This window comes from Pan paniscus, chromosome 5, assembly GCF_029289425.2.
Source record: "Pan paniscus chromosome 5, NHGRI_mPanPan1-v2.0_pri, whole genome shotgun sequence".
NCBI lineage: Eukaryota > Metazoa > Chordata > Mammalia > Primates > Hominidae > Pan > Pan paniscus.
In genome coordinates, this window is record NC_073254.2 from 42,162,680 (window position 1) to 42,190,302 (window position 27,623).

The window sequence follows — 27,623 nt, forward strand, 5'->3', positions numbered from 1 at the left end:
GGGAGGCGGCGAGCCTCGCGGTTCTTCCAACAACGCAATCTGTCAGCGCGGCTAGGTTGGTGCCCTCTCCCCCTGTATCGGGGCAGCCCGGCTTAGGGCCGCAGAACCGAGGCTGGGGAGCCCCGCAGGCTGTGGCTAAGAGTCCAGGGGAGGCACGGACTTACCTTATCTGCCCCTGGAAACCGATTTGCTCTTGGATCTTGCACGAAGAGCCCTGTGCGAAACGAAAAGGGAACTTGTGTGATGGCGGCAGATAACGAACATTAGGGTAGAAACTTAGGTTCTTAAAGGGAAGACAGCTTGAGTTCGGAAATGAAGATATATTCCTTCAGGAAGGCCTGTTAGAAACACCCGCTATTGCGAGGTTCCATGGTGTAATGGTTAGCACTCTGGACTCTGAATCCAGCGATCCGAGTTCAAATCTCGGTGGAACCTGTCCTCCTGCTTCCTCACTATTTTTTTTCTTTCTAAAATAAATTTCCCTCTTAGATATGATTGGCAGGAATCTCCAGTTCATATGAACCCAAAGTATGACGCAGGCTCTGTACGGGGCCCACTGACTCTCTGCTCTATGTTCAGAGCAGGAGACCCTCATACCTCCTTCATTTTACTACCCTCCTCACCACCACCTAACAGATATTCTAATACCCAAAATAATTCGAGTTGAGTTAAACTTTTTATTTGATTTATTGCTTTATGAAATGCAGTTAATTCACTTCAGAGGACAAAAAGGACTCAACAGATTTGAGGGAAAAGAAAGATTCTTGTGTGTATCTTTTTCCCAAGAGAATGAGGCTTTATAATGCCTTTTAGGTGCAATCACTAGAATTTATAGGTGTTTCATTTGCCACTGAGAAACAAGGATTAGTGAAAATAAATCTGTACTTTAAATAAAAATTGCTTAAACTCTCTTAGGTATTTGAACACTATTGGATCCTCACATGGTAACTTCAATCACTGTCAACACGGTAAGTAAATATCCAGATACACCTTCTAAGTGCTCTGTTGGTCATTTCTGTGACATTAACCCGCCACACAGAATTGCTGTCAATGCTGAATACGTCCCATAGAATGATAGAGCTTTAAAATTGTATCCTAGGATGCCTCTGTGATTATTTTGTCTTCATAAAACTAAATGTCTCTTGTTGCAAGTTAGTTTATTTTCTGGTAAATGTTTGGATTTGTCACAACTAAAGGAAAGACAAAGAAGTTACTGGGTCTCTGAAGAATTAAGGCCAAAGTGCTTTCCTTAGTTTGATCTTATCTATTAGTATTTATAAAATTGTGTCTTTTAATTGTGGATACAGGGTATCAGGCTATATGTTATAATCTTTTTTCATTTAATCTTATATTGCTAAAATTAATCATCTCTTTTGTTGTATGTAGCTACCATTCATTCATTGATTTCATGTTAGCTGCTGTGTAATATGAACATGCCACAGCTCATTCATTCATCTTTCCATTAATGGGAAACCTAGAGATGTTTATAATATAAATTTGATTTTGAATTATGGCAATTCTTGGGTCACAAAAATTAAAAATTATTTTACTGCAGAGGAAATTCCTGATTCTGCAACCATACATTTAATGGAGAATTTATAACTTTGAATTGTCATTTTCATTTTCCAAATGCTTCCACACATAATGATTATTCGCCCTTTTATATTGTACTACCCATTCCTTCTGATTCCTCATGCATTTTCTAGTGTTAACTGCTAGCAGCATTATGTTCCCCAGCATGGAATGCCTTTGCTAGGCCTTATGCCACCACTGCCTCTAAAAGCTTAAATATCTACCTGCATTTAGCAGATATCTATTCATTACCCTTACCAAGGCAAATGTTGCAAGAAAATAGATGCTTACCTTTAATTTAGATGGACCTAATTTGCTTCTAAACATTTCTTCATAGACCTTATTATACTTGCATAAAGATGTATCATGATAAAATACATAATTTTGGAGTTTTTCTCCCTTGTTTATATACATGTTTCTTCTGAAAGAAGAAATACATCTGATTGGCAAAACTTAGGGCACATGCGTGCCATCCTAGCTACATAGAAGCCTAAGAAATTGTTTTAGACAGTTTGGACTACTATAACTATATAATGTTTGTTGACTTATACAACAAACATTTATTTCTCACAATTCTGAAGGCTGGGAAACCCAAAATCAAGGTTCCAGCTGATTCAATGTCTGGTGAGCCCTCCCTTCTTGATTTGCAGCCTACTGTCCTCTTGCTCTATCCTCACATACTGGGGGGACAGAGAGAGAGAGAGAGAAACAGAGAGAGAGAAAGAGAGAGAGAAGGAAAGAGAGAGAGAAACAGAGAGAGAGAAAGAGAGAGAGAAGGAAAGAGAGAGAGAGGCTTCCACATATGCATTTGAGTCCATTCAGTCCATAGCAGGAATTTAGTTATCACAGAACCATTGAGGATGCACAGTTCATTGGTAGAGAATTCTCCCTAGTCATATGAAGTCTTAGGCATATTAGACCACTATGTTCATCAATATGATTATCTATAATTTCTTTTCTTCCTAAACTTTTCTTTTTCCATCAATTTTCTCTTTCATTATGATTCAGCCACAGAATCTGTTAAAATAGGCCGGGCACAGTGGTTCATGCCTGTAGTTTCCACAGTTTCAGAGGGTGAGGTGGGTGGATCACTTAAGGCCAGGAGTTGGTGACCAGCCTGAGCAAGATGGTGAGTCCCTGTCTCTACAAAACTAATATTTGTTAAATAATCTGTTAAAATATTAGTTAATAATTACTAAATTTTGAGATGTAGAAACAAAATGGAACTAAAATGATGAATAACAATAATACACAAAATGGGATGTTGTAATAAGGATCAAATTATACTGGAGTCATTTATCATAATAAAAGATAATTTTTAGAACTGTTTACTGAAGTTATAATTCATGCAAATGCTGAACGAATGACTATGAAATTAGTACTTGTCTGAGGGCATGGCCAAAGCTACGCAGTAGTGCCTCTTTGCTGTGAATAAAATGCCAGGATGTAAAAATTTAAGAATTTTATTGAAAAACTAATTATTATTAGCATTATATTTAATGTATTATATTTTATATTAATATATTACTATAAGAACTGTATTATAATCAAAACTTTACTAGTCAAAATTTCAAAGGTTGATATTATTGTGTATTGATATCATTTACTAGATTTTTCTTCAGTCACCCTACAGCACAGCTGGGCCAAAAAATAGATGCCCACTTTTAACTTAGATGGACTTCATTGCTTCTAAACATCTCCTCTTTTCTTCAAAGACTTTGTTATACTTGCATAAACAAAGATTTGTCATGATATAATACAAAATTTTGGAACGTTTCCCCCTTGTGAAAGTTTAATGTGACAAAATAGACATTTTGCTTTTAAGTTATTTTGACAAAATGAAAAAAATTGTCAAATAGAACTTTTGTTTAAAGACTCAAGGCTAATATAGAAAATAGTTTTTGAAGGTATTTTTAAATATTCTAGAAATGAAGAATTAAGATATAATTACAACTTTATTATTCTTCATTTTATTCTAATGTAAATATTTATAATATTTGTTGAGAATAAAAGTATGTGATGTTCTTCCTATACAGCAATCTAAAGAACTCTTATATTTATATTAACTTCCTTATATTAATTTCTATTTTATTAATTCTTAATATTACATAAAATATAAAGTTTTTCACAAATTATTAATTATTGAAGCATTTTATCCCTAAAATAGTAAAAATCCATTCATATTTCAATGATTGACAGTATCTTAACAAAGCTCACAAGATTTTCACTCTATGCTTAATAGCTAAAATTCTTATTCTTGTACTAAACAATAACAGTACTAAAAAATAAATAAATAAAATAAGACAACTATACTATTCAGATACTAAAAGTAAACCTGGCCTTTTCTGCCTGTGGACACTGCTGAGGAAGCACTGTTAAACGTTTTTCTTCCCACTGCCATCATATCTAAGTCAGAGTCTCCTAAAGAGCCCGAACAGCTGCTGAAGCTTTTCATTGTCATTCGAGGGTTGAGTTTTGTTTTTTTTGTTTTTGTTTTTGTTTTTTTTGAGACGAGTCTCCTTCTGTCGCCAAGCTGGAGGAGTGCAGTGGCGCAATCTGGGATCGCTGCAACCTCCGCCTCCTGAGTTCAAGTGATCCTCCTGCCTCAGCCTCCCAAGTAGCTAGGACTACAGGCGGGCACCACCACGCCTGGCTAATTGTGTGTGTGTGTGTGTGTGTGTGTGTAGTACAGACGTGGTTTCACTATGTTGGCCAGGTTGGCCTCCCAGAGTGCTAGGATTACAGGCATGAGCCACTGCACCTGGCCAGGAGGGTTGAGCTTTGAAACAACTGATGAGAGCCTGAGGAGCCATTTTGAGCAATAGGGAACGCTCACGGACTGTGTAGTAAAGAAAGATCCAAACACCAAGCACTCCAGGGGCTTTGGGTTTGTCACATATGCCGCTATGGAAAAGGTGGATGCAGCCATGAATGCAAGGCCGCACAAGGTGGATGGAAGATTTGTGGAACCAAAGACAGCTGTTTCAAGAGAAGATTGTCAAAGACCAGGTGCCCACTTAACTGTGATAAAGATGTTAAAGAAGAACTGAAGAACATAAACTAAGAGATTATATTGAACAGTATGGAAAAATTGAAGTGATTGAAATCATGACTGACCGAGGCAGTGGCAAGAACAGGGGCTTTGCCTTGTAACTTTTGATGACCATGACTCCATGGAAAGGATTGTCATTCAGAAATACCACACTGTGAATGGCCACAACTGTGACTTTAGGAGTGCCCTGTCAAAGCAAAAGATGGTTAGTGCTTCATCCAGCCAAAGAGGTCGAAGTGGTTCTGGAAACTTTGGTGGTGGCGTTGGAGGTGGTTTTGGTGAGAATGACAACTTCGGTCATGGAGGAAACTTCAGTGGTTGTGCTGGCTTTGGTGGCAGAAGTGGTGGTGGTAGATAGGGTGGCAGTGGGAATGGCTATAACGGATTTGATAATGATTGAAGCAATTTTGGAGGTGGTGGAAGCTACAGTGATTTTGGCAATTACAACGATCGGTCTTCAAATTTTGGACCCATAAGGGAGGAAACTTTGGAGGCAGAAGCTCTGGTCCCTATGGTGGTGGAAGCCAATACTTTGCCAAACCATGAAACCAAGGTGGCTATGGCAGTTCCGTAGCAGCAGTAGTTACGGCAGTGGTAGAAGATTTTAATTACTGCCAGGAAACAAAGCTTACCAGGAAAGGAGAGTCAAAGAAGTGACAGGGAAGCTGCAGATTACAACCGATTTGTGAACTCAGCCAAGCCCAGTGGTGGAAGGGCCTAACTGCTACAAAGAAGACATGTATTAGACAAATACTCATGTATATGGGCAAAAAACTTGAGGACTGTATTTATGACTAATTGTATAATAGGTTATTTTAGTTTCTGTTCTGAGGAAAGTATAAATCATTTCAACAAAGGGTTTTAATATAGTGTTGTTTTTTTTTTTTTTGCACCTAGGCTGTTGGATGCCAAATGTAATAGTCTAATCATGACTCTGAATAAATGTGTCTCTTTGAAAAATGTGCTATGTAAAGTTAGTCTACTCTGAAGCCATCTTGGTAAATTTCCCCAACATTGTGAAGGGAATTCCTTCAGGGTGATGCCACATTCTATTTGGAATTTGTATATGACCTGCTTGGGTGGAGAAGCCATTATCTTCAGTAACCTTGGTGTAGTTGAACTGATAGTTACTGTTGTGACTTGAACTTCACCATTAAAAGAGTTCACCCGGCCAGGCGCGGCGGCTCACATTTGTAATTCCAGCACTTTAGAAGGCTGAGGCAGGAGAATTGCTTGAACCCAGAAGGCAGAGGTTACAGTGAGAAGAGATCTTGTCATTGCGCTCCAGCCTGGGCGACAGAGTGAGACTCCAACTCAAAAAAAAAAAAAAAAAAAAAATTAGGCTCAAGGATTCCAGAAATAACATGGAAGTAGATATCTGGCTATTTGACTTTCATTCTGGGCTGGGGGTAGGGGGTTCTTTACAGCCTGGGGCAATGAAAGTCTCAGCTCCCTATTCTGCTTTCTTCGAGAAGTGTGTGTGTGTGTGTGTGTGTGTGTGTGTGTGTGTGTGTGTGTGTTGGAGGTAGAGGGAATGCACCTTGTTACAGCTTGATGGAAGTCTAGATTCCCCACTTTGCCTTTGCTGTTGTGTGTGAAGGTTTGGACGACAGTTTTGTTTTTTTTTTTTTTCCTCTTCCAGCTTCCCAAGAGCAGAAGTCCGTAGAAATGGAGTTTGTAACTCCACTGAACACACAAAATTAGCTAAAAAAAATAACAAGTCACAAAACAAAAATTTTAAAAATGTAAAACTTTTAGAAGTAGAGTCAGGCTTCGGCCGGGCGCGGTGGCTCACGCCTGTAATCCCAGCACTTTGGGAGGCCGAGGTGGGCGGATCACGAGGTCAGGAAATAGAGACCATCCTGGCTAACTCGGCTAACTCGGTGAAACCCCGTCTCTACTAAAAATACAAAAAATTAGCCGGGCGTGTTGGCGGGCGCCTGTAGCCCCGGCTACTCTGGAGGCTGAGGGAGTAGAATGGCGTGAGCCCGGGAGGCGGAGCTTGCAGTGAGCCAAGATCGCGCCACTGCACTCCAACCTGGGCAACAGAGCGAGACAGTGTCTTAAAAAAAAAAAAAAAAAAAAAAGTGGAGTCAGGCTTTGGTCCAAGAACTCATTAAAAGATTATTATTATTATTATTATTATTTTGAGACGGAGTTTCGCTCTTGTTGCTCAGGCTGGAGTGCAATGGCATGATCTCAGCTCACCGCAACCTCCGCCTCCTGGGTTGAAGCGATTCTCCTGCCTCAGCCTCCCGAGTAGCTGGGATTACAGGCATATGCCACCACGCCGGCCTAATTTTGTATTTTTAGTAGAGACAGGGTTTCTTCATGTTGATCAGGTTAGCCTCAAACTCCTGACCTCAGGTGATCCGCCTGCCTCGGCCTCCCAAAGTGCTGGGATTACAGGCGTGAGCCACTGCGCCCGGAAAGACTTACTCTTATTCTTATTCTTATTATTTTGAGATGGAGTCTCGCTCTGTAGCCCAGGCTGGAGTGCAGTGGCGCGATCTCGGCTCACTGCAAGCTCCGCCTCCCGGCTTCACGCCATTCTCCTGCCTCAGCCTCCCAAGTAACTGGACTACAGGCGCCCACCAACACGCTCAGCTAATTTTTTTGTGTTTTTAGTAGAGACGGGATTTCACCGTGCTAGCCAGGATGATCTCGATCTCCTGACCTCGTGATCCGCCCGTCTCGGCCTCTCAAAGTGCTGGGATTACAGGCGTGAGCCACCGCGCCCGGCCTAAAAGATTATTTTATATTAGGGAAGTGTTCTCAGCCTCCTGTTCATTTGCCCTTGCTTATTTTGATTCTGTGTATTATGCAGCACAAACATTCACTGCCTTTTCTTTTCTTTTTTTTTTAGACAGAGACTCGCTCTGTCACCCAGGCTGGAGTGCAGTGGTACGATCTCGGCTCACTGCAACCTCCCCCTCCCAGGTTCAAGTGATTCTCCTGCCTCAGCCTCCTGAGTAGCTGGGATTACAGGCGCAGGACACCACGCCCGGCTAATTTTAGTATTTTTAGTAGAGACAGGGTTTCACCATGTTGGTCAGGCTGGTCTTGAACTCCTGACCTCGTGATCCACCCGCCTCGGCCTCTCATAGTGCTAGGATTACAGGTGTGAGCCACCCTGCCTGGCCTGCCTTTTCTACCCTTAGGGACACTATGCTGTATTAACTATCTTCACAGCTCTGTAGGTTAAGCCCCCTCTGCTTACATAGCCAGATAATCATTATTGTATGGCTTGTCACCCATGTTTTCAACTTAAAAACACATGAATCATCACACAAACATTTTACAACGTCATCCGCACCATAGAGATTTTTAAAACATCTATCTCAAGAACTCATATAAAAACCAGAAATTTTTAGCAATTATATGTCACTTTGTTTCAGAGACTCCTTGAGCACTCATACCACTCAAGCTGGGGTCCTCCTTGCCAGCTTGGCAGTGAGTAATATAGTTGTCAAATCATATTTTACCATCTGCTTTCACAGACCTCTTCTGATACCAGCTGTGAAAGTTTGGGATCTCCGGAAAGCAAACACTAAGATGCATTACAAGTGCAAGAGGTTATTGACAATAATGCCCATAACAATAAACAAAGAGGAGAAGGAAAAAGATGAATGCAGGAAGAGATTTCAGACCATGATGTGGGTCTGGCATGGGCAAAATTAGAGAAGGAAGAAAGTAGGATTGGGTAGAAAAACCCTGAGGTTTTGGCACAGCTCTGAGAAAGTCTCGTCCAGCTTTGGTATAAAAATTGCTCATAGATGAGACCCCAGTCAAGCGGAAATGGCCAGGCTTTAGCGTACACCCACTCTGCTCACCAAGAAGAAAACAACCTCAGTTTGAACACTGTAGAAGACAGTAAAAGTGCTGTAGCTGAAGATGGTAAAAGTGCCTTGGAGGCTGTCAGCTGACAGCATTTCTTGCAACTGAAAACAAGTTCTTCCTTGAAGGAAGATCTGAGCAGCGCACCTCCATGGCCACAGAAATTTTACAATACACATTTAATGATATTTCAGTATAGATAAAGATTATTTAAACAAATCTATTTACCTAAATGACAAATATAGAACACTACACTCAACTAAAAAATATATATTATTTATTTATTAAAAGATATTGTATTGTGTATATTTGATGCTTACAACATGATGCTATGAAATATATGTAGATAGTAAAATGATTGTTCCAATGAGGCAAATTAACATGTATCATCTCACATAGTTACATTTTTTTTGGACAAAAGCATCTAAACTCTACTCATTTAACGAAAATCCCTAATACAGTACAATTCAATTCACTAGAGTCTTCCTGTTGTACATTAGCTCTCTAGACTTGTTCATGCTACATATCTGCTACTTTGTATCCTTTAACCTACATTACCCTATTTCTTTTCTCCTCAGCTACCCCTGGCAACCAATTTTTTATTCTCTCTGTATGTTTGACCTTTTTTTTTTTTTAAATATATATCCACATATAAGTAAGATCTCATAGTATTTTTCTTTCTATGTCTGGCTTATTTCATTGAACATAATATCTTCCAGGGTCATCCATGTTGTGGCAAATGGTAGAATCTCCTTTTTTAAGGCTGAGTAATATTATACACACACACACACACACACACACACACACAGATTCTTTATCCATTAATCTATTGACAGACATAGGTTGTTTCCATATCTTGGCTATTATGAATAGTGCTTCAGTGAATGTGGGAGTGCAGATGTCTTTTACGAGGTAGTAATTGTATCTCCTTTGGGTTTATATCCAGGAGAGGAATTGCTGGGTCATATGGTAGTTCTATGTTTAATTTCTTTAGAAACATCCATGCTGTTTTCCATAATGACTGCACAAATCTACATTCTCACCAACAGTGTACTAGGGTTCTCTTTTCTCCACACCCTTGCCAACATTTGTTGTCTCTTGTCTTTTTGATAATAGCCATCCTAACAGGTGTAAAGTAATATCTTATAGTGTTTTAATATTGCATTTTCCTGATGATTAATGTTGTTGAGCACGTTTTCATATGCATATTGGCCCTTTTATGTCTTCTTTGAAGAAATTGTTCAGATCCTTTGCACATTTTTCATGACACTGTAGTGCTGCCAGCTGTGCTCAGAAGGTAAGTCTCTTTGACCATTTTTTAATCAGGTTATTTGTTTTTCTGCTATGGAGTTATAAGTGTTCTTTATAAATTTTGAATATTAACTCCTTTTCCCCAGTCTGTAAGTTGCCTTTTTATTTTGTTGATTGTTTTCTTTGCTGTGCAGAAACTTTGTAGTTTGGTGTGGTCCCATTTATTTATTTTTGTTGTGTATCCTGGACATTTGGCGTGATATCCAAAAAAATTATTGCCAAGGCCAATGACGAAGAGCTTTCCCCCTGTTTTCTTATGGAAGTTTTGTGTTCAGGTCTTACATTTAGGTGTTTTATCCATTTTGAGTTGATTTTTGTGTATGGTATAAGAGTCTAATTTCATTATTTTGCATGTGGAAATCCAGTTTTCCAAGCATCATTTATTGGAGATTCTTCTTCTTTTTTTTTTTTTTTAATTCTCTATGTCTTTTTTTTTTTTTTTAATAGTATTTATTGATCATTCTTGGGTGTTTCTCGGAGAGGGGGATTTGGCGGGGTCATAGGACAATAGCGGAGGGAAGGTCAGCAGATAAACATGTGAACAAGGGTCTCTGGTTTTCCTAGGCAGAGGACCCTGCGGCCTTCCGCCGTGTTTGTGTCCCTGGGTACTTCAGATTAGGGAGTGGTGATGACTCTTAACGAGCATGCTGCCTTCAAGCATCTGTTTAACAAAGCACATCTTGCACCGCCCTTAATCCATTTAACCCTGAGTGGACACAGCACATGTTTCAGAGAGCACGGGGTTGGGGGTAAGGTTATAGATTAACAGCATCCCAAGGCAGAAGAATTTTTCTTAGTACAGAACAAAATGGAGTCTCCCCTGTTTACTTTTTTCCACACAGACACAGTAACAATCCGATCTCTCTTTCTTTTCCCCACATTTCCCCCTTTTCTATTCGACAAAACCGCCATCGTCATCATGGCCCGTTCTCAATGAGCTGTTGGGTACACCTCCCAGACGGGGTGGTGGCCGGGCAGAGGGGCTCCTCACTTCCCAGACGGGGCGGCCGGGCAGAGGCGCCTCCCATCTGCCAGACGGGGCGGTGGCCGGGCGGAGGCCCCCCCCACCTCCCGGACGGGGCGGTTAGCCGGGCGGGGGCTGCGCCCCACCTCCCTCCCGGACGGGGCGGCTTCAGATTATTCTTTCCCCCATTGTGTCCTGTTGATGCCCTTGTCAAAAATTAGTTGGCAGTATATGTTTGAGTTTTTTTCTGGGCTGTCTATTCTGTTGCATTGGTCTGTTTCTGTTTCTATTCAGGAATGATTATGCTGCTATCAGAACAATATGTCTTGATTATTTTAGCTTTATAATATAATTTTAAAGCAACAAGTGTGATGCCTCCAACTTTGTTTTTCTTTCTCAGTATTGCTATGGCTATTTGGTGCATGTGTGTGTGTGTGTGTGTGTGTGTGTGATTCCATATGAATTTTAGGATTATTTTTTCTACCTCTGTGAAGAATGTCCCTTTGGAATTTTGATAAGGACTGTACTGAATTTGTATATTGCTTTGGATGGCATGGACATTTTAACATTATTAATTATTCTAATTCATGAACATTGGATATCTTTCCATTTATTTATGTTGTCATTAATTTCTTTCAACATTTTATAGTTTTCAGTGTAAAAATCTTTCATCTCCTTGGTCAAATTTATTCCTAAGTATTTTATTTTTTGATGCTATCATAAGTGAGATTGTTTTCTTGATTTGTTTTTCAGTTAGGTCATTATGTTTATATAGAAATGCTACCGATTTTTTTATGTTGATTTACATATTATTTTTAAATACCCTTGGTGGGCCCTAATGCAAGTCTTTAAAAATGTACAAGGATTGAAATGACACAGAATATATTCTGTGAGCCCAGCATAATAAAAATAAAATCAATATCAGAAATAAAATGGAAAACCCCAAAATGTTACTAAATGAAAAAACACTCATCCAAAGCCATAGCTTAAAGAAATCACATTTAGTTAAAATGAATGATAAAATAAGATATATAAAAATTTGTGTAATGCAGCTAAACTGTGCCCAAAGTCTAATTTATAGTTCTACTTGCATATATTAGAATAAAGATGTTTCAATATTTGATGTTAAAGCTTTTTTCTCAATAATTTAGAGGAAAAGAGCAAATTAAAATGTTAGAAGCAAGATTACAAAAAGATAGAACACACACACAAACAAACAGAGAATATCAACAAAGCCATAAACAGGCATTTAGGGATGATTGACAAAATTATTGTTCTAAATCAAGGATTGTTCAACAAAACGAAGAGAAAACAGAAAATACTAATACCAGGAATAAATATAGGATAACATTACATTTTAGTATATGGACATCAAGAATATACTAAGAATACAGTATGAACAATGTTTTGTAAATAGATTTGACAATTTAGGACAGATTTCCTTCAAGAGATGATTTACCAAAACTGACAGAATAAGGAATTAAGACCTTGAGTTTACTCCTCATCTCTCTTTCTTCTACCTGGAAACCACACTGAGTGAGTAAATCTACTTTTTGTTTCCCAGAATCGTTAGTGAAGCTCAGATAAGCATTCAAGGGGCATTTAAATAAGTGAGAACTTAAAAAAGAAAAAAAAAGGCAGTAAAAACCTACCTTTGATTTGAGATGCAGGGGGAGTCCTTTACTGGAGGTCAAAGCGGGAGTTGTCAAGGGGAAAAGATGAAGTTTCTTAGAGGCAATACCAGGCTCTCAAACTGACAATAAGTGGATTTCTAGTGTATCCTCTTACTAAGTGTAGCCTCTTACTGGGCTACCACTGAAATACTAGTGCATTTCCTTTCAGTAAATAGAAGTGCATCTCATTCCTTTTATCAATTGCAGAATCTTCCATTATATGGATCTTCCAAAATTTATTTTAAAAGTCAAACATCGATGGCCATTTGAGGTTGTTCAAATCATTGCTATAACTCAAAATTCTGCAGCAAATGTTAGAGCTTGTCGCAATTGTTGTGGGTGTTTCCTGGAACACCATCAGAAGCGGATGGAGCAGGAAGCTTGGTCTCTGGGAATGCCTCCCGCGTAGTCTCCTTCCATCAAAACATCAGAATAAGGGGTCCTCCTAGGTCCGAGGATAAAGTGTTACTTGTCAGTTTACCACAACAGCATGATAGTCATCTAACTGATGTCAAAAAATAAGAAACATTGACAGTGAATACTGACAGCGAATACACTTTTTGGCAGAAAATTTGACCTTTCCAAGGGAGCTGAAGTTCAGTACAGTGACTTATGCTAATGGGGAAAGCGTCCTTCACGTAGTCGTGGCCGAGTGGTTAAGGCGATGGACTAGAAATCCATTGGGGTTTCCCCGCGCAGGTTCGAATCCTGCCGACTACGGTCCCTTTCTTGTTGGAAAGGGAGTCTACTGACACCTTGCCAGATTGGAAGTCTGGTGTCTTGCCAGGTTGAAAGTCTGTTATTGTCTCTCAGGAAGAAGCTTGCTTGTTCCAACCTGTAGGCTTTTCCTCTTTATGGACCCACTAATAATACTCCATGTCTCTGAAACAATGAGGAAAAGTCATACCAAAAAAAAGTACTTCTATCACAGTCGTATTATTGATGTTTTCCTTTGCCCTAAGAAGAGCTCAGGGTGATGTTTTTCTGTTTCCTGAAACAGATGCCCCATTTTGAAGACAGCTTTCCTTAGAGAAAAAAATTGCTAGGAGTGTTTGTGTCTCACAGAATTGTCCCCTTATTAGGGATCTTCTCCAGTCAAGCAAATGCCCTGGTTTAACGTAGAAAAGGAAATTCCAGGAAATCCATGATCAAATACAAGAGAAAGTGGCACACAGGCATGGTCACCAAGATGAGAATCTATATTGGGCATTTATAAGCAAACCACTACTTAATAAAAGATAATTGAGTAAAGCAATTTTTTACATAAACCAATTAAAAAAAAAATCAACCATGTCAAGTGGAGTGGCCTGTCCTGGGGTCCAGGACAGTGGTGAAGCAAGAGTGACTAAAACCGAGGTGAGGTTGCGATTATATCCTGAGCACAGAAAGAGCCCCAGCTCAGATGCAGAATCTCATTGTGATGAACAATTATGGGTTAACGCATTGACCAAAAGAATGTTGACCACAGCTGAGTACCTTCCTAGGAATTCCTAGGGGAATTCATGCATCACTGCCTTGGCAGCTTAAGTGGAGCTTGTCCTCACCACTCTTCTGCAAATCTTCAAAGAGTTGTGATTTATTTTACCTCATCCAAGAATGATTCTAATATTTTTTCATAAACAGAGTGCCGGCCCTGTTCATTGATAAAATACCAGATCCTTTCGTCTTTTATGTGTCTCTTTAGAGCACTGCATTTCAAAATTAGTGGGGCAGTGACAGTAAACTGCCACAAATCCTCTACTGAGCAGTGCAGGCAGGAGGAACAAGACTTGTCTCAGTGTACGGAGATTCAGGTTTCCAGAGGAGGAGCCTGATCAGTTCTCCTACCCTCTCCCACATCCAGCATGCAGGTTCCTTTGATTCGGAAAAACAATCTAATAGAATTCTAGAATGTGAAAGCTAATGAAATGCTAAAGCCCTTTTGAGGAAATAATTCCTAATAGTGGAGTTAAGTATTCCATCTGACATATATGATCAGAAATTGAAAATATAAATTTGTTCAAAAAGATATCTTAAATGGGTGGGCGCAGTGGCTGACGCCTGTAATCTCAGCACTTTGGGACACCGAGGCAGGCGGATCACCTGCAGTCAGGAGTTCAAGACCAGCCTGACCAACACGGAGAAACCTCGTCTCTACTAAAAACACAAAAATTAGCCGGGCATAGTGGCGTGTGCCTGTGATCTCAGCTACGTGGGAGGGTGAGGCAGGAGAATCGCTTGAACCCCAGAGATGGAGGTTGCAGTGAGCCGAGATCGCGCTGCTGCACTCCAGCCTGGGGGACAAAGCAAGACTCCGTCTTAACAATGATAACAACAGAAACATATCTTAGAGAGGAGTGTTGGTAGCATAAATAGGAGCTTCTCTCCTTCTGGATGCTTTTTTCTGGACAAGCCCATGCAGACTCAAGTTCAGGTTCTGGGGCTGGAGCAGAGATCTTGAGCAAGGATTGATCTCACAGAATTTTGCCTTGTAGAAGAACAGCATTTGATCTAGTTTCTGAATAATGCCATCGAGTTCTAGAAGGGTTTTGTTTTGTTTTGTTTCTCTTCCTACTACTAAGGAAGAGAAAAGATGTCTTATAGACAAGAACGTAACATGGAAAACGAGACACACTGATGGACAGTGTCATGAAAACCAGTGTTACAGTCAGTGCAGAAAAATAAGGAAACACAGTATGGTGCCCATAGTAAATAATACTGTAGTGTATATCTCTTTAAAAAAATTTCTTAATTGAAATAGAGATGAGGTCTCCCTGTGTTGCCCAGGCTGGTCTCAAACTTCTGGCCTCAAGTGATCCTCTCACCTTGGCCTCCCAAAATGCTGTGATTACAGGCATGAGGCACCTTGCCCAGCCACATAGTGTATATTACAAAATAAACAGACAAGAATGTTCTCACCACAAAGAAATGATAAGTGTTTGAGATGTATATGCTAAATACCATGATTTGATCATTATACAATGTATAAATGTAACAAATCATCACACTGTACTCTGTAAATATGTATAATTATTATGTGTCAATTAAAAACAAGATTAAAAAATAAAAAATAAAGTGAAACCACTGTTCCCTTCTGTGAATTCTTGGCTACTAAAAAATTGTCAATAAATCATGAACATGTAAAATTAATACAAAAATAAATAAAACAGGTGCATGTTTACCTAAAGCAAATAACTTTCAAGGCCTTGCCTGCCCCATGCTGCTAAGGGTATTGTCAAACTTATTTTTATTTTTTTCTTTCATATTTTTTATATTTTGAGAACAAACAGCACCACTTTAGGGATCTAGTTCTATAAGCTGACTTTTCATTGCTCCATCTTCAAAGCTCACAGAATAATGGAAGACACTCTCCGGTTTTATTTGTCTTCCACCTCAACTGTGGACTCCCTCACTGCTTGCTTGATTTTCACTAGAGGGGCTCATGAATCAGACCATGGCTTCATATGTCATTTCCTCAACTGCCTGGTTGTTCCTGCCTTTTTTTCTTTTCTGTTCTTTTCTTTTTTTTTTTTTTTTGAGATGGAGTGTTGCTCTGTTGCCAGGCTGGAGTGCAGTGGCGCAATCTCAGCTCACTGCAACCTCGGCCTCCCAGGTAAGCGATTCTCCTGCATCAGGCTCCCTAGTAGCTGGGACTACAGGCGCGCACCACCATGCCCAGCTAATTTTTGTATTTTTAGTAGAGACAGGGATTCACCATGTTGGCCACGATGGTCTCAATCTCTTGACCTCATGATCCTCCTGCCTTGGCCTCCCAAAGCGCTGGGATTACAGTGTTCCTGCTTTTGAGTGTGATGATGTCAAGATAAAAGGACATCACCCTTAAAGGGAAAGCATTAGAGAAAGAGCCATGGAAAACACAAGAGTTTAAAATACTATTCTCATATTTCAGGTTTTATGGAGAGTTCTTTTCTAAAATAGTTTGAAACTTACTTGGGAACAGTGTTCTGTGATCCGAACTGCTAGGCAGCTCCTACAGGGTCCTTCCAAGCTCTGCTGCTGCAAAAAAAAATATTTCCTTGGTACCAAGAAGAATAGAAGATATACCAAGAACTGATCATTATTGTACCATCAATGGCAAAGGAAAGGTAGGAGAGAGTAGCCATCCCAGACTGTTACCCTAAAGGGCAGTGGGGAGAAGCAAATGGCTTTTACTAGAGTAAAGAATCACAGGTCTCAGAATTTGACCCTACCCAGCTGGACTCCAGTGTATGCCATAGCCATGATGCAAAGACGATTTTATTGCATTGTAAATTTTCAACTGTTAAAGGAGGCATTTGCAAGTGTTCTACTGTCTGTGACTGTTTGGAAAAAAACCTATGCTGCAAAAAGAAATTTGTATTCTGTGATTCGATGGATAGTGGTCACTGGTTTAACAGAAGAAAATGTCACTGTCTTCCCTCCCCTACCCCACTTCTTGACCTTCACCCCCACACCCCAGGGAGAGTCCATACATCCCTTCAGAGCACCTTGGCCCACTTGCCCACTTGGAGGGAGACAGTAGAAAGAAGACGTTCTGGTAAGTGGGATTTTTTAAAAAGCTGATATTAAACAAAGGAGTTTAATCATTCTTACCCACAGACTCAAAGAGAAAAACATATAAAGATCAATTTTAACATTAGTTTTAGGTTACAGTGAATTTTAAATTTAATTCTGACATGCTTACAACCATCACCTTCTACACAGGATAGGCTCTGGACTCTCTGCAATCAATATATAAATAGGTTTGATCTAGCAAATCAAGGAAACATTATTCTACATAAATACAGACCAAGAATGTAGAGAAGGAAAAGAATTTCTCCAATAGAAATTTAAAAACTAGAGAAATTTAAAATTGCAACATGAGGAATACAATTTTCTCTCCTTCAGTAATTGAACTGCCTCCTCAGACCTAGTAATAGCTAGTGGCCCTGTGGGCAGCCACTTGACTGGCTTAGAGCTGTTCTAACAGAGAATATAACTTAGAAGGAGGACAAAGAATGAGATGAGTAAGAATTTGGACTAAAACAATCAGCAGATTCAAGTAAGGCAATATACTAAACTAGGTTCTTACTGTGAACTAAACATTCAATTAGGAGCTCTGAGAAGGTCATTCTTTCTATAAATAGTAGAAAACAGGCGGGACGCAGTGGCTCATGCATGTAATCCCAGCACTTTGGGAGGCCGAGATGGGTGGATCACCTGAGGTCAGAAGTTCAAGAGCAGCCTGGCCGACATGGTGAAACTCCCGTCTCTACTAAAAATATAAAAAATTAGCCAGGCGTGTTGGCGGGCGCCTGTAATCCCAGCTACTTGGGAAGCTGAGGCAGGAGAATTGCTTGAACCCAGGAGACGGAGGTTGCAGTGAGCCCAGATCGCGCTGTTGCACTCCAGTCTGGGCGACAAGGTGAAACTCTGTCACACACACACACACACACATACACACACACAGTAGAAAATATTAAATTTTTGTGGTGGGCCAGGTGTTGTGCTTAGTTCTATAGACACAAAGGTAAACAAAACACAAGCACAGTTGCTGACCTTATGGTGATTGGTGTCTATTAGGAGGAATATTCTACAAATATAAACAAGCCCACACAGGGAGAGTTTAAGGAAACTGCTTGTGGCCAGCAGCATAATGGCACAAAGAGGGTGGAATACACAAATAAAAATGAAAACTGCAATTTCCAGGTGGATGAGCATTAGAAAGTTTGATTGGGGAAAAGTGTGAGTCTACCATTTCTCGGGTACAAGATTTATGCTTGTGGGCCTTGATCATTAAAGGAGAATGATTAATTCTGGAGGGCAACAACATGAAAGAAAAGGGAAAGATTAAGTTTAGCAACGAGATTAGCAGCATGGCTCAGATAAAGCCTGGAAAGTCATGTGCTTTAGGTATGCATGTGCCTGCATTGGTCTGTGAATATCAGAAATATACTTGGACCATGGCACTGAGCACAGCAATTTCCAATAACCCTTTTCACCTTGGTATAGTAGTGAGTATAGCTTTGCCACTGGGGAAACAGATGCTTGGCCTGTCTCAGAGAATTTTGTAACAATTAGAGACATCTCTCATATATGTATTTTATGCATTTCCCAAAACAACAAAAAGCAGTTGGCAATTCTCTCTTCCACTTCATGGTCATGAAGTTATTGGGAAAGAGATTTTTAAATTCTTAAAAATTCCAAGGCACAGCCAGATAAGGTACTACATGTCTCTATAGTTCCAGCTTCTTGGGAGGCTGAGGCAAGAAGATCACTTGAGCTCAGGAGTTGGAGGCCAGCCTGGGCAAAATAGAGAGACTCCCGTCTCTTTAAAAAGAAAAATAAAAAGTCCAAGCCAAATAGAAAAAAAGGTATGAACTCTCTCACTTTACATGCCCCCTGATACAAAACAATTGGAGAAATCATTATCAAGGAGTTCGCAAAAACTGTGGAAGACCATGGATGCTGAGCAGGGAATCACCTGCCTTTTGAATTTCCTTCCATGTCAAATAATTGAATTTAACTAAAAGGTTCAAAATCACCAAACATGATCTTAAGCATGAAGCTGCTTTAAAAATACTACCTTTGAGGCTGGGTGCAGTGGTTCACCCCTATAATCCCAGCACTTTGGTTAGGCGGAGGCAGGTGGATCACATGAGGTCAGGAGTTCAAGACCAGCCTGGCCAACATGGCGAAACTCCGTCTCTACTAAAAATACAAAAATTAGCCAGGCGTGGTGGCACACATCTGTAATCCCAGCTACGTGGGAGGCTGACGCAGGAGAATCACTTGAACCCAAGAGGCTGGAGGCTGGAGGTTGCAGTGAGCAGAGATTGTGCCACTGCACTCCAGCCTGGGCGACAGAGCAAGACTCCATCTCAAAAAAAAAAAAAAAAAAATTGAATTAAAAAAATAACCTTTGAATTGTGGCCATATGATTCATTAATCTCAGCCTTGTAAATTAGGAGGCCAAAATTACACACCCAAAGCTGAGATCCTAGTCAAACCAGTTCTTTGAGTTTCTCTCTCCTTTCTGAGGGAGCTTATGAGTGCTGGTTCCTCGCATTACCCTTTGGGACATTAGAATGACACATATATAGGTCCAGCAGAAGGGAATAAAATAAAACCTGGCTGGTTAAGGGATGATTAAATTCCTTTTCAACCCTTACTGTGAGACCTCCACTCAGAGGAAGCCCTCAATTTAGGATATTTTTCCTTTCTTGTTGAGAAAAGAAGCAAGAGGGAGACAAAAGCAAAGTAATGCTCTTTTTCTTAACACTTTATGAGTATTCTGAATTCTGTGTAATTTAAGCCCAGATTTTTTCACTGAGTGTTATCTTGTTTGTTGTGCCACTTGAAGGTGATACTTGCCATTGCCGATTTATAAATATTTCATAAGCAGCATTTTATTTAGAATTTCTTGTTGCTTTGGAAAACAAAAAGATACAGGGAAAAAATAAGCTCCTAAACTGTACGAGGTAAAATTTAGGAACTCCTAAAATATATAAGGTAAAAATTAAAAAAAAAAAAAAAAAGGCCGGGTTCGGTGGCTCACGCCTGTAATCCCAACACTTTGGAAGGCCGAGGCGGGCGGATCACGAGGTCAGGAGATCGAGACCATCCTAACACGGTGGGCTAACACGGTGAAACCCCGTCTCTACTAAAAATACAAAAAATTAGCCAGGCGTGCTGGCGGGCGCCTGTAGTCCCAGCTACTCGGGAGGTTGAGGCAGGAGAATGGCCAGAACCCGGGAGGCGGAGCTTGCAGCGAGCCGAGATCGCGTCACTGCCCTCCAGCCTGGGCGACAGAGCCGGAATGTCTAAAAAAAAAAAAGAAAGAAAGAAAGAATCAGATAAAGCCGCAATCATACTTAGAAATTTTAACACAATATATATCCCTCAGAAACTAATTAAAAAGCAGAAGAGGGAAGGAAAACAGTAAAGATGTAAAAGTTTTAAACAAAACTATTCCTGAATTTTACCTAACTTACATATGAAGAACACTACACACTTCAATTTTTTTTTCTTTTTTTTAACTCTGTTGCCCGGGCTGGAGTGTAGTGGTGGGATCACTGCTCACTGCAGCCTCGACCTCCCCGGGCTCAGTGATCCTCCCACCTCAGCCTCCGGAGTAGCTGGGAACACAGGTGCCTGCCACTATACCCGGCTAATTTTTTTGTAGAGACGAGTTTTCACTATGTTGCCCAAGCTGATCTGGAACTCCTGGGCTCCAGTGATCCGCCCACTCCAGCCTCCCAAAGTGTTGGAATTATAGGGATGAGCCACCGCGCCCAGTGGCATCTCAACTTCCGAAGACAAGTTTCTTTTTGAAGTATACATGGAACTAAAAACAAAACAAAACAAAACAAAACAAAACAAAAAAAACTTTTGCCTTGCCGATTTTAAAATAAGTTTCCAAAATTCGAACAGTCTGAGAGATAAATACTAGGGTCTAGCCACAGTACATTTTGCTAGACATCAATTAGAAATCAAAAATTGTGTTATGTTTAGAAGTTAAAAAGTTTGCGTATGCCGAGGCAGACGGATCACTTGAGGTCAGGAGTTCGAGACCAGCCTGACCAACATGGAGAAACCCCGTCTCTACTAAAAATACAAAATTAGCAGGGTGTGCTGGCGCACGCCTGTAATCCTAGCTACTTGGAAGTCTGAGGCAGGAGAATCGCTTGAACTCGGAGGCAGAGGTTGCAGTGAGCCGAGATTGTGCCATTGCACTCCAGCCTGGGCAAGAAGAGCAAAAGAGCGAAACTCCGTTTCAAAAAAAACAAGAAAGAAAGAAAGAAAGAAAGAAAGAAAGAAAATGTGCGTATGGTTCCAAGAAGATATCTAAATGGTAATAAAAATTATATTCAAAAGAATGACATTGAAAATAATACTTATGAAATATGTTTCATGCAGTCCAAAATGCACTTGGATGCTTAAACTCTTAAATACATAATTAATAATAAAATAATATCTGAACATCAATAATCTGAGATCCATTGAAAGAAATTAGAAATTAGCAAATTTTATCCAAAGAAATCTTAGGGAAGGAAATGAAGAAGAAAATGGCTGATTTAATGCAATAAAATTGAAACATAAGATGGAGATAAGAAAAAAAAAAAAAGCCAAAATTTAGTTTGGAAAAAAATAACTAATAAAGTTGCAAAATGCTTGGCTAAACTGATTGAGTTTATCCAAGAAGGCACAAATAACTGATCTCTGATATAGAAAATGGAGAATGGGAGGTCTAACAAATAAAAAAGAAGATGCAGCAAGGCAAGAAGTGAGGATGAGCTCCACCAAGCTTCCAAGGCAGTGATAGAATTCCCCTAGGAATTCCTTAAAAAGCACTCAACTGTGGCTAGCATTCCTTTGCATTATTTAACCATAATTAATTATAATGCATAATTCCAATGCATTATTTAACCATAGTTGTTAATCACACAACGTGATTCTGCACCTGAGCTGATTATCTTTCCGTGCTCTGAATATAGTAACACCCTCACTTTCTTTTCAGTCCCTCTTGCCTCATCATCGTCCTGGACACCTGACAAGCCAGTCTGGCTTGACGTCGTCAGTTCCTTTTTATATGATTTCAAGGAAAATTGCCTTACTTAATATATTTAATTGCTTAGTTGTTTGCTTAATAATGCCCAAGTTATTCCCATCTTGGCGACCATATCTGAGTCTTTGCTTTCACTTGTATTTGATCCTGGATTTCCTGGAATTTCCTTTTCTGTATGAATGAGGATGTTTACTTTACTGAAGTAGATCCCTAACAAGGGAACAATTCTGTGAGACACAAACACTCCTAGCAACAATTTTTAAGGAAAGCTGCCTTCAAAACAGGGCATCGATTGCAGGAAACATGATAACATCACCTTGGCTTTTCTTGGGGGTAAAACACCAGTAAGACTCTGGTGGAATTACCTTTTTTTTTTTTTCAAATAAGTACACATTTTCCTCATTGTTTCAGGAAGGTGGTGGAGTATTTTTAGTGGGCATTTAAAGAGAAAAAGTCTGATCAGGTTGGAACAACCAGGCTTCTTCCTGGAAGACAAAGTCAGGATATCTCATCTGATAAGGTGTTACATCCCTTTTGCAAAGGGAAACGTTATCGTAGTCGGCAGGATTCAAACCTGCACGGGGAAACCCCAGTGGATTTCTAGTCCATCGCCTTAACCACTCGGCCACGACTACACAAAGAATGCTTTGCCCATTAGTATAAGTCACTGTACTGAACTTTAGCTCTCTTGGAAAGGTCAAATTTTCTGCCAGAAATTGTATTTGCTGTCAATGTTTCTTATTCTTTGGCATTAGTTAGATGATTATCATGCTGTTGTTTCAAACTGACAAGTAACACTTTATCCTCAGACCTGGGAGGACCCCTTATTCTGACGTTCTGACAGAAGGAGACTAAGCAGGATGCATTCCCAGAGATCAAGCTTCCTGCTCCTTCAGGGGATGGGGATGCAGGAGACACCCGCAACAACTGGGACACGCTCTAACATTCGCTGCAAATTTTTGAGTTATAGCGACAATTTGAACAACTTCAAATGGCCATTGATGTTTGACTTTTAAAATAAATTTTGGAAGATCCATAGAATGGAAGATTCTGCAACTGATAAAAGGAATGAGGTGCACTTCTATAATGCTTATGTGAAATGTACTCCAGGATATACTTTTAGCAAAATAATGTTAGTCACTAACATGTATATAAGACCTCACATTTTGCAAAATACCCTCATTTATATATTTGGCCTCATTTAGTCTTTACATCATAAATAAGGAAATGAGGGGCTAAGATGAGAATGCAAACCTACACAGCACCTGAGAATTCGATTTAGATCAGTAACCTACACCTCTTAGATGATGTTCACTGCTCTTTGCTCATGGACTCTATTTGTGCCTTCAGCATTATTTCTAAGTGCTCTACAGAAGCAAAATCAACAAGATTTTAAACATGTTTCTCAGGTATCCATTTATGAAACTAAACCGGTAAGCAGTGTATGCCAACAGTAAGCCTTAAAAGGGCGAGGCAATTGTCATCATCCAATATTTGTCAGTAAGCCAAACTGTCATTTCTCTATGTACCAGGATGTTACCTTTTAAGGAGGAGTACTCCACAAATATGAAATATGCAACTGGGGGAAAATTAGCTGATCCTAACCATTTTGTAGTATCTGAAGCAAGAATCAACCTTATTAATTTACCTAGATTTATCCTGACATTTATGTGTTTTCGTCTTTTTGCATTTTTCTGTGCTGGACTCTCCTTAAGATTTTTGGAAACCTGTGTTCTGAATTCCTCCCTTTCCCTGGGCTAGAGTGGCTGGAGGCTTTGGCTCTTGGGAATTGTCTCGCGTCCTTCACCAGAACTTACGGGAATCATGTTTGGCTGAAGAGTCGGAGACCTCTCCAGAGTCATCTTTTCCAGTTAGGATAGAAACGAGCCCCCCTCCTCACCTCGCAAGCCCGCGCCAGTCCAGTTTTAGCCGTTCCTTTGGAAGAGCAAGTCAGTTGAACGCCATCGAAGAGGCTCCTGATTTAGATATAAATTGTGCTTAAACGCAGATGACTCCCCACTCTCATGCCTTCCCTTATTTCCCGTTGCTTCTCCCATTGGCATTTACAGACTTGAGGTTGCTTGGACTCTCAATTCAATACTCCTTTTCTGCGGGTTCGTGAGAATTAGGTGTGAACGTGGTGTCCGCGGATATCAGTGGCTAGTGGGCAAGCTCCAGCGCCCAGGAACTTGGAGTCGCTTGTCTAGGAGTCCTGTATTGAATTGCAACACTAAGTGCAATATTCTGGTTCTTGTTGTGTTCTGAAAGAGCTCTTTCACTCATGAGGAGAGACCTGCACGAGACTGTGAAGACCAACTGCTTCTCAGCGCTCCACGCATCCATTATGAGTTCACCGCAGGATTTTACCTGCAAAAATTTTGCGTAAATTAAGTCACGCTTATTGCCTCCTACTTTTGTCAGTGAACATTATGTCACAAGCATTTTCCCCCCAGAACTATTACAGTCTTCCAGCATGTCGTTTCTAGTGGCTTGGTAATGATCTATTAGGCAGATGGAGCAATAATAATAATAAACAACTCTCATTTTAATATCTATTTTTCACTATCACAATTAGAAATAAAAATAAAGATTCCTGCATAGTATATGTCTTCCTTTGGTTAAGCTTATTTCCTGGCTGGGTGCAGTGGCTCACACCTGTAATCCCAGAACTTTGGGAGGCGGAGATGGAAGAATGGCTTGAGACCAGGGGTTTGAACAAGGAGTTTAAGACCAGGCTGGTCAACATAGTGAGGCGCTGCATTTCTATTTATAAAATATAAAACAAACAAACAAATAAAAAGATTATTTCTCTAGGAGAGCGGTTCTGAAACTTCAGTGGGCATCAGAACCAGCAGGATGACTTGTTTTTTGTTTGTTTGTTTGTTTGTTTTTTGAGATGGAGTCTCGCTCTGTCTCCCAGGCTAGAGTGCAGTGGCGCGATCTTGGCTCACTGCAACCTCCGCCTCCCAGGTTCAAGAGATTCTCCTACCTCAGCCTCCCTAGTAGCTGGGACTACAGGCGCGTGCCGCCACGCCCGGCTAATTTTTTTGTATTTTTATTAGAGACAGGGTTCCATCATGTTAGCCAGGATGGTCTCGATCTCCTGACCTCATGATCCACCCGCCTTAGCCTCCCAAAGTGCTGGGATTACAGGCGTGAGCCTCCGCGACCGGAAGGATGGCTTGTTAAAACAGACTGCTAGACACCCTCCTCCTCCCCCGCGCCCCGCCCGCCCCCCACACGAACCACACCAGTCCAGTTTCTGATTCTGAGATCTGAGTTCAAGCCCAAGAATTTGCATTTCTCCTAAGTTCCCAGGTGGTGCACAAGCTGCTGTGCCAGGACAACACTTTGCGAAGACTGCCCAGGGACAAAGAACTTGAAAATAAATTTACTGTTTCAAAGGTTACAAACCGTTTCTAACCTAAATTGAAGATATAGCAAATGCCCCAGTAATAAGACCAAATAATATTTGCAAGAGTCCAACGAAGGGAACACATTTCTTACTATTTTAGAGGGAAAAACAAATGTGGGCGCGCTTTCACTGTCAGAGACATTGCCGGCCTCGGTCATGGAGGTCACTTTCCCTTTGTATCTGCGGGGCCGACTCACTTCCATTCCCAGAATTCCGAGACTTTCCCCCTAACTTTTGTCTAAAAAGGAATCTGATTCAAGTCTACCCCTTATTTTTCCACTCTGACAATACTGTAGTATCTGAAGCAAGAATCAACCTTATTAATTTAGCTAGATTTATCCTGACATTTACTTGTTTCCATCTTTTTGCGTTTTTCTGTGCTGGACTCTCCCTAAGATATTTGGAAACCTGTGTTCTGAGTTCTTCCTTTTCCCCGGGCTCGGGTGGCTGAAGGCTTTGGCTCTTGGGAATGGTCTCGCGTCCTTCACCAGAACTGACGGGAATTATATTTACCTGAAGAGTCAGAGACCTCTTCAGAGTCATCTTTTCCAGTTAGGACAGAAACAAGCTCCCTCCTCAGCTCGCACGCCCGCTCCAGTCCGGTTTTAGCCGTTCCTTCGGAAGAGTAAGTCAGTTGAATGTCATCGAAGAAGCTCCTGATTTAGATTTTAACTGTACGTAAACGCAGATGACCCCCCACTCTCGTGCCTTCATTTAATTCCCGTTGCTTCTCCCATTGGTATTCAGAGGCTTGAGGTTGCTTGGACTCTCAATTCAATACTCCCTTTCTGCGGGTTCGTGAGAATTAGGTGTGAACGTGGTGTCCGCGGATTTCAGCAGCTAGCGGGCAAGCTCCAGCGCCCAGAAACTTTGAGTCGCTTGTCTAGGAGTCCTGTGTTGAATTGCAACACTATGCACTATGTTCTGGTTATTGATGTGCTCTGAATGAGCTCTTTCGTTCGTGAGCAGAGGCCCTGACGAGACTGAAGACCAACTACTTCCGAGCGCTCCACTCACCCATTATAAGTTCACCCCAGCCGTCAGCAGTACCGTAGGTAGGTAGTCGTGGCCGAGTGGTTAAGGCGATGGACTTGAAATCCATTGGGGTTTCCCCGCGCAGGTTCGAATCCTGCCGACTACGGTTTTACCGGGTACGGTTCCTGCCTTTCCTCAAAACTTACCCAAATTCTTGTACTCCATTTGCTGCTCTCCTACACAATCCTCCCACTGCATATTCAGATAATATCCTCTTTACTCAGTGAATGGAGACTACCTTATGTTGCCGTTACTTCAAAACTGGTATATATCCCTGTGATCACAGCCAGCAAGACTTCAGCCTCTCCTGCACTAAATAGCGCCTTGGTATCCTCATAACTACTGTCAACTCAAAAGAAGTCAGGATTCACAAAAAGCTTTACCACTAACAGGTAATTTTCATTAAATACTTAGTACGTTCCAAGATATGAGTTAAGCACCAACAGCATATTTTTATCTGCATTTTACAGATGAAGAAACTACCCAATGCTGCACAATGAAATGATATTTTAACTGAGGACTTCCAGATGGGGTCGTGAATTCAAGTTTTGTAAATTCCACTGGGGGCACCCCCCAAATTATCAAGTTGTTAGCAGATTCAGGGTTAGATTTATTAGTACCCAAAACGGATAAATAGCAGGTCATATTTTTCAAGTACTTACTACACATCACCATCAAGGTCTTTACATGGCTTATAATTTGTAAATCCTCACAACATAGTCATTATACAGACTGGAAGGTCCACAGGCATATACATATGGCCAAGGTCTCACAGCGAGAGGGCAGTAAGTTGTAACTTGAATTCATCTCTTGATTTTGGCTCCAAGACCCCGGCACCCAACAGGCGTCTCAGTCTTCTACCTGTACTGGGAATTAACACCACCTACCTCCTATCATTCAGAGTTGGTTCACTATTCTGACTTTATCCTGTCTCTACTGGTAATGAGTCCACAAAGTGGTATGATTTAAGCCGCTGAGTTTAGCCTGGGGTGGAATATTGCTGCCCATGGGGTGTTTGACGCTTGAGTTATCTATCTATCTATCTATCTATCGTAAATAAACTTTATTTATCTGTTTCTCAGAGATGACACTGCCAACAATCACAGATTTGCATACGATACTTTGATGCAGGGCGTACCGCTCATCAGTCTACGGGAGTTTGTCTGTTTTTGAGTAGGGTGTTTCTTAACAGTTTATAAAGAGCTTGCCAACACATTAGACCATTTAAGCTACTGAAC

At 40.6% G+C, this 27,623-nt stretch overlaps 4 non-coding genes and 1 pseudogene across 4 annotated transcripts; 4 read left to right on the forward strand and 1 right to left on the reverse strand.

Moving 5' to 3' along the window:
• Nucleotides 1-363: 363 nt before the first annotated feature.
• TRNAQ-CUG (transfer RNA glutamine (anticodon CUG)) lies at nt 364-435 on the forward strand. The gene has a single exon. It is a non-coding gene; the product is annotated as a tRNA-Gln (tRNA).
• Nucleotides 436-3,847: 3,412 nt separating this feature from the next.
• LOC117980553 (heterogeneous nuclear ribonucleoprotein A1-like) lies at nt 3,848-7,932 on the forward strand (annotated as a pseudogene).
• Nucleotides 7,933-13,047: 5,115 nt separating this feature from the next.
• On the forward strand, nt 13,048-13,129 carry TRNAS-AGA (transfer RNA serine (anticodon AGA)). Its single transcript has one exon. It is a non-coding gene; the product is annotated as a tRNA-Ser (tRNA).
• Nucleotides 13,130-22,488: 9,359 nt separating this feature from the next.
• On the reverse strand, nt 22,489-22,570 carry TRNAS-AGA (transfer RNA serine (anticodon AGA)). Its single transcript has one exon. It is a non-coding gene; the product is annotated as a tRNA-Ser (tRNA).
• Nucleotides 22,571-26,409: 3,839 nt separating this feature from the next.
• TRNAS-UGA (transfer RNA serine (anticodon UGA)) lies at nt 26,410-26,491 on the forward strand. Its single transcript has one exon. It is a non-coding gene; the product is annotated as a tRNA-Ser (tRNA).
• Nucleotides 26,492-27,623: the final 1,132 nt, after the last annotated feature.